Source organism: Notamacropus eugenii, chromosome X (assembly GCF_028372415.1).
Source record: "Notamacropus eugenii isolate mMacEug1 chromosome X, mMacEug1.pri_v2, whole genome shotgun sequence".
NCBI classification, from domain to species: Eukaryota; Metazoa; Chordata; class Mammalia; order Diprotodontia; family Macropodidae; genus Notamacropus; species Notamacropus eugenii.
The window spans coordinates 19,885,117-19,891,239 of record NC_092879.1 but is presented as its reverse complement, the minus strand read 5'-3'; the positions used below and the strand labels follow the sequence as shown (position 1 = coordinate 19,891,239).

At 41.8% G+C, this 6,123-nt stretch overlaps 1 pseudogene; it reads right to left on the bottom strand.

Moving 5' to 3' along the window:
- Positions 1–1,166: 1,166 nt before the first annotated feature.
- Positions 1,167–2,922, bottom strand: LOC140515630 (alpha-enolase pseudogene; annotated as a pseudogene).
- Positions 2,923–6,123: the final 3,201 nt, after the last annotated feature.

Here is a 6,123-nt window from a genome sequence, read left to right as displayed (position 1 = left end):
CCATCTCACTTTGATTGTCAAATTTATTGGCATGCAGTTGGGTGAAGTAGATTCTAGTTATTCTTTAATATCTTCTTCATTGGCAGTGAGTTCACCCTTTTCATTTGTGATATTGGTAATTTGGTTGTCTTCTTTCTTTACTTAAATCAAATTGACCAAAGGTTTATCAATTTTATTGGTTTTCTTATAAAACCAACTCTTAGTTTTCTTTATTAGTTCAATAGTTTTCTTAATTTCAATTTTATTAATCTCTCCTTTGGTTATCAGTATTTCTGATTTGATATTTTCTGGGCGATTTTCAATTTGTTACTTTTCTAGTTCAATTTTAAAAAACTTACTCTATGAACTGCTTTTGCATCAGTCCATAAGTTTTGTAGGTTGTCTCATCATTGTCATTCTCTTGAATGAAGTTGTTGATTGTTTCTATGATTTGCTGTTTAACTAGCAACTAGTCTTTAGCTAGCTAGCTGTTGAGCATAACCATTTTCTCTGGATTTCTCCATATCAGCACTACTGTCCTGTTGAGACTAAGTGGCACAGACACTTGAGGGAGCTCTGCAAAACTAGCAATAGTCAACTGACACCTTCAAACCAGCCCACTCCACCTGTTGTGTTACTTTCTCTTGTTCTTCAAAGGTTATCCAAAGACAATGAGGTCATACTGGTAGCCCATGTCTCTGTGTTTTCCATGAACCTTTTTGTAAAGAAGTAAAATTGCATGATACCGTTTGTTTTTCCATATTCCAAATATTCCTCTCTATCTTTCCTCTACCTTCTCCAGAAAGCCATCCTTATGTGAAAGAACTATAAGGAAAAGAAAAAAAGTGAGAAATACTACTCAGAGAAACAATTAGTGTGTTGAAAAACAATCTGACAATATGTGCCATGATCCATATCCATGGCCTCCTCCCCTAACACCCCCAACACACACATACATACTCTTTCCCACAAATGTCTAAGAATTAGAGTGTTCCTTCTGATTGTCTTGGGTCAAGTGTTCAAACTTGTCTGTTCCTGTGAGGCAGAAGAAGGCTGTCTTCTCCTTGTCTTCTTCTGCCAGGGGAATCTGATAGCTATGGGTCCAGAACTGAGAAGCCTTGGCTACCCAGCAGACAATCCCTGGCATCTTGACCTTCCAACATGGTGTACCTGGTCCACATTCATTCTTTTTTTTTTTTTTTTTTTACTGAATACTTTTATTCTGCACATAGAAGCCACTAAGATTTGGCCTTTGGGCTCATCGGGCTGCATCACAAGTACATGGCTCCACACATCAACACCAGGGTTGGGGGACAGAACAGGTCAATCTATCCCAGTCACAAGATGATAAAGGGTGTTCTGACAGAGAGCCAGATGATCAGGTAGTCTCCAGTATAAGACAGTTCTAATGAAGCAGTGAGAATATCACAGAAAGGTTGAAGGGAGAAGGAAGTTAAGCAGCAGAGGCCCCTGCCCCCAAAACAAGACTGGTCTAGTACTTGGTGCTGCCCATTCTTAGGACAGGAGCAGATTTCTATAGAGGTGATTGGCGCCTGTGAGCTCTTAGGCCTCCTAGCCACAGAGCTTACTTGGCCCGAGGGTTTCTGAAGTTACTTCCAGCAAATTTAGCCTTGCTGCCCAGCTCTTCCTCAATTCTGAGAAGCTGGTTATACTTGGCTAGACGCTCAGATCAGCAGGGGGCACCAGTCTTGATCTGCCCAGTGCAGAGACCCACCACCAGGTCTGCAATGAAGGTATCTTCAGTCTCCCCAGAACGATGGGAAACCATTACTCCCCACCCATTGGACTGGGCCAGCTTGCACGCCTGGAGAGATTCAGTCACAGAGCCAATCTGGTTCACTTTGAGTAGTAGGCAATTGCAAGCCTTCTCATTCACAGCCTTTTCAATTCGCTTGGGATTGGTCACTGTGAGATCATCTCCTACCACCTGGATGCCGGCAGTAGCAGTGAAATTTTTCCAAGCTTCCCAATCATCCTGGTCAAAGGGATCTTCAATAAACACCACTGGATAATCCTTGATGAAGCTCTTGTAGAGGTCCCCAAGCTCAGAAGGGGAGATGTATCTGCTGGAATCATCAGGAGACTTGAAGTCTAAATCATATTTCCCAGATCGGAAGAATTCAGAGGCAGCAACATCCATGCCAATTACGACCTTATCAGTATAGCCAGCCTTACCAATAGCATCCTTTAGCAGGTCCAGAGCTTCTTTATTCTCTAGGATGTTAGGAGCAAAGCCACCCTCATCCGCTACATTGGTGGCATCCTGTCCGTATTTCTGCTTAATCACACTCTTCAAGTTGTGGTAGACCTCAGCTCCAATGCGCATGGCCTCCTTAAAGTTTGCTGCTCCAACAGGGAGGATCATGAACTCCTGCATGGCCAACTTGTTACCAGCATGGGAGCCACCATTGATCACGTTGAAGGCTGGAACGGGCAGGATGACTTCATCGTTGCCTGCAAGGTCAGCAATGTGAAGGTACAGGGAGACACGTTTCTCAGCAGCTCCGGCCTTACAAACAGCCAGAGACACTCCCAAAATGGCATTTGCACCAAATTTAGATTTATTTTCAGTGCCATCCATCTCTATCATCAATTTCTCGATCTTCTCTTGCTCCACAACATTCAATTTCTTGCTAATCAGGGTCGGGGCAATAGTTTTATTGATGTGCTCAACCGCTTTTGAGACACCTTTCCCCATGTAGCGGGTCTTATCATTGTCTCGGAGTTCCAGGGCTTCATGGATACCAGTAGAAGCACCACTGGGCACAGCAGCTCGGAATTGACCTTTTTCAGTGTAGAGATCAACTTCAACAGCAGGGTTTCCACCAGAGTCAAAGATCTCTCTTGCCTGGATCTTGTAAATAGACATGTTGAGTTTCTGGATGGGGCTTCCTCCGCTGAGCTCAGAGAACACAGGCCGAGGGCCACATTCATTCTTAAAGGCAGCTGGTGGTACAGGGATTAAAGCCTTGCACTTGGAGTCACGAAGACCTGAGTTCAACTATGGCCTCAGATACTTAGTGTGACTCTAGGTAAATCACTAAACCCTTGGTGCCCTCATCTATAAAATATAATAAGAGCAGCCACCTCCCTAGGCTACTGTGAGAATCAAAAGAAATAATATTTGTAAATTACTTAGCACAGTACCTGGCTCATAGTAGGTACATAAAATGATCATTAAATCTTTAAAAAATTAAATTTATTCCAAATTTGGGAGTCTACATTAGAGACATCAAGCTGACAGAAAACTCCTCAGTGCTGAGAGAAGCTGAGTCAGATTAATACAATAAAACACAGATAATGTTAGTCTGTAGTTTTATAAGTCACTATATAGCCTGGAGAGATCTGTTTGTATTTGAATTCCACAAAACTAGTGAACACATATTTGAATTGTCCCAGTTCTCTTCCTTACCACCACTTGTGGGCATGACTGTATTAATGCTATTGATTAGCATTTCTTTGAAGTGGTTTCTGAGATCCTTCATCTCTGATAAAGCCATCTTTCCAGATCATTATTGAAAAGGTCAAGAATCATTGAAGCAGGTTATGTGTTTCCCTGCTACTCAGTGAGAACGTGTTGTTCATTACACTCAGTTTCTTCCACTTAGGATCCCTCCATTCTTCTGGCATTGGAGAGTTACCCAGTGTTCTTGTGATATCTTCTACCATCACCTATTTCCAGTTTCTCATATGCATGAAAGCAGGAGGCATGGGTAGTTGGAGAGCCCAGTGGTAGTTCCAACTCACCACCTGAAGAATTCTACTAATAATTTGAAGACTAGAGTTGGTTACAATCCACATAGATATACCAGAGAAAAGTTGAGAAGACATATGGACTGATAGAGATCCAAGTGAGCAGAACCAACCAATCAATCAACAATAATTTTAATTAGGCATCTACCATAAGCCAGGAACAGAATCAAAAGCACAACTTACAAAATGATCACAATAATGCAAAGAAAATAATACAAAAAGACATGACCCACCAGACTTGGAGTCAGAAGGAAATGCTAATCCCTTCTCAGACATTTGCTAGTTGTATGACCCTGAAAAGTCACCTCATCTCCCTGGATTTTAGTTTCTTCCTCTGAAAAATGGAAAGGAGGTGATGATGATAGGGTCCCCCCAAAGTAAAAATTACAAGAAAGTATAAACATGGAAGCAAGCCTAGATAAGTAGGACAGCTTTGAAAGTTGCATGTTAAGTTTATTATGTGCCTGAAAAGAAAAACAAGTTCTACATAACAGAGATTCCTGGTTTCGTGGACAGTCCTCTCATTCTATTCCACAATGTATGGGGAAGTCCTCATTTGATTTGATGTGGATTATATCAGAAGAAAATAAAATTTAAAAAAGAGAAGAAGAGGCATTCAACTCAATAGTCTCTAGGGTGCCTTTCAGCTCTAAATCTCTAATCCTATGATTAATGCTGTATTCAGTCCTGATAAGGAAATATAACATATTAGGCACAGATTTAGGTACCCATTGGTGCACAACACGTGGCCAATATGTTGGTTTAGTTCACTTAACTATGCTTTTCGGCATAGTTCTTTTGGAGGGCCAACATTATTGTGAAGTGACAGCAATGTAAACAAATGCATCACTAAAATTTTTTTAATTATTGATTTCTTAGTTGCCAGTTTTCTACAATTACTTCTAGATTTTCTCCTCCTCCATCCCCGAGATGGCATGCAGTCTTATATGAGTTCTACACAAACACACTATTTTCTTCAGTGAGCTTTTGAATCTCCTTTTTCATTTGTCCAATACTGCTTTTTAAAGAATTCTTCTCCTCTGGGTCTTTGGAACTCTTTTGCCATTTGGGTTAGTCTATTTTTAAAGATGTTATTTTCTTTGGCATTTTTTTTATCTCCTTTAGCAAGCTGTTGACTTGCTTTTCATGATTTTCTTGCATCACTCTCTTTTCTCTTGCCAATTTTTCCTCTACCTCTCTTACTTGATTTTCAAAATCCTTTTTGAGCTCTTCCATGGCCTGAGACCATTGCATGTTTTTTTTGAGGCTTTGGATGCAGAAACCTTGACCTTGCTCTCTTTCTCTGATGTATGCTTTGTTCTTCCTCATCCAAAAGGATGGAAGAAAATACCTTTTCACCAAGAAAGTAACCTTCTATAGTGTTATTTTTCCCCTTTTGGGGGCATTTTTCCAGCCAGTTCTTGACTTTTGAGTCCTTTGTCAAGTGGATGGTATACTACCTTAGGCTTCAGTGGTTTTGTGCAGCTCTTTTCTGAGATATCTCTAGGGACCTGTAAGTTCTCATTTTCTCCAAGGTGGCACAATAAAGGGAGAGGAGTTTCCTCCTCTTCTGGCCTGTGCTGTGGTCTGTGAGCACCTTTTTTTGTACTCTTTTCTGCCCTGGAACTGTGAGTAGGATTCCCTCTCCACAGCCACCACCACCTCCACCAAGCCAACACTCCTCCTCAACCCAGGACCACCATTCAAGACTGAGTCTCAGACTGGCTGCTCGATTTCCCCCAGCATCTTTATGGCTCCAGAGGGTTCCAAAAGTTGATGCTGCTGTCTCAGTGCCTTCCACCACCCTGGGCCCAGGAATGGGGCCAGACATTGCTCCACTCTCATGCAGCTAAAAGAGCTTTCTTACTGACCTTTGAAGATGTCTTTGGCATTTGTGGGTTGAAAGATCTGGGAAGTGTAGCAGCTACCCATGATTCCACACCCTGAAGTCTGCTCCACTCCTGTTTGTATTTCACAGCCCACATTGGGCTGCACTCTGCTCCAAGTGCAGTGCAATAGACCCTTCCTGTTGGCTTTCCAGTCTATCTTGGCCTAGAAATCTGTTTTACTCTGTCATTTTGTGACTTCTGTTGTTCTAGAATTTCTTTAGAGTCATTTCTACAGGTATTTTATGGGCTATGGGGGAAGAGTTAGAGGACTTCTGTCTTTCTACTCCACCATTTGACTCCACTCTCAATGTTTGCCTTTTAATGGGAGAAGGTAGCACATAAAATTAATTTGAAAAGCTATAGATATTGAGGGGAGGGGTGACTCAAGGCCAAATTGTCATAGGGGAGAAGTTGGAGAGGATTGATCCGTGGCTGAGCTGAGTGCCTCCTTCAATGTAAGTTCTGGGAGGACCCATTCAAT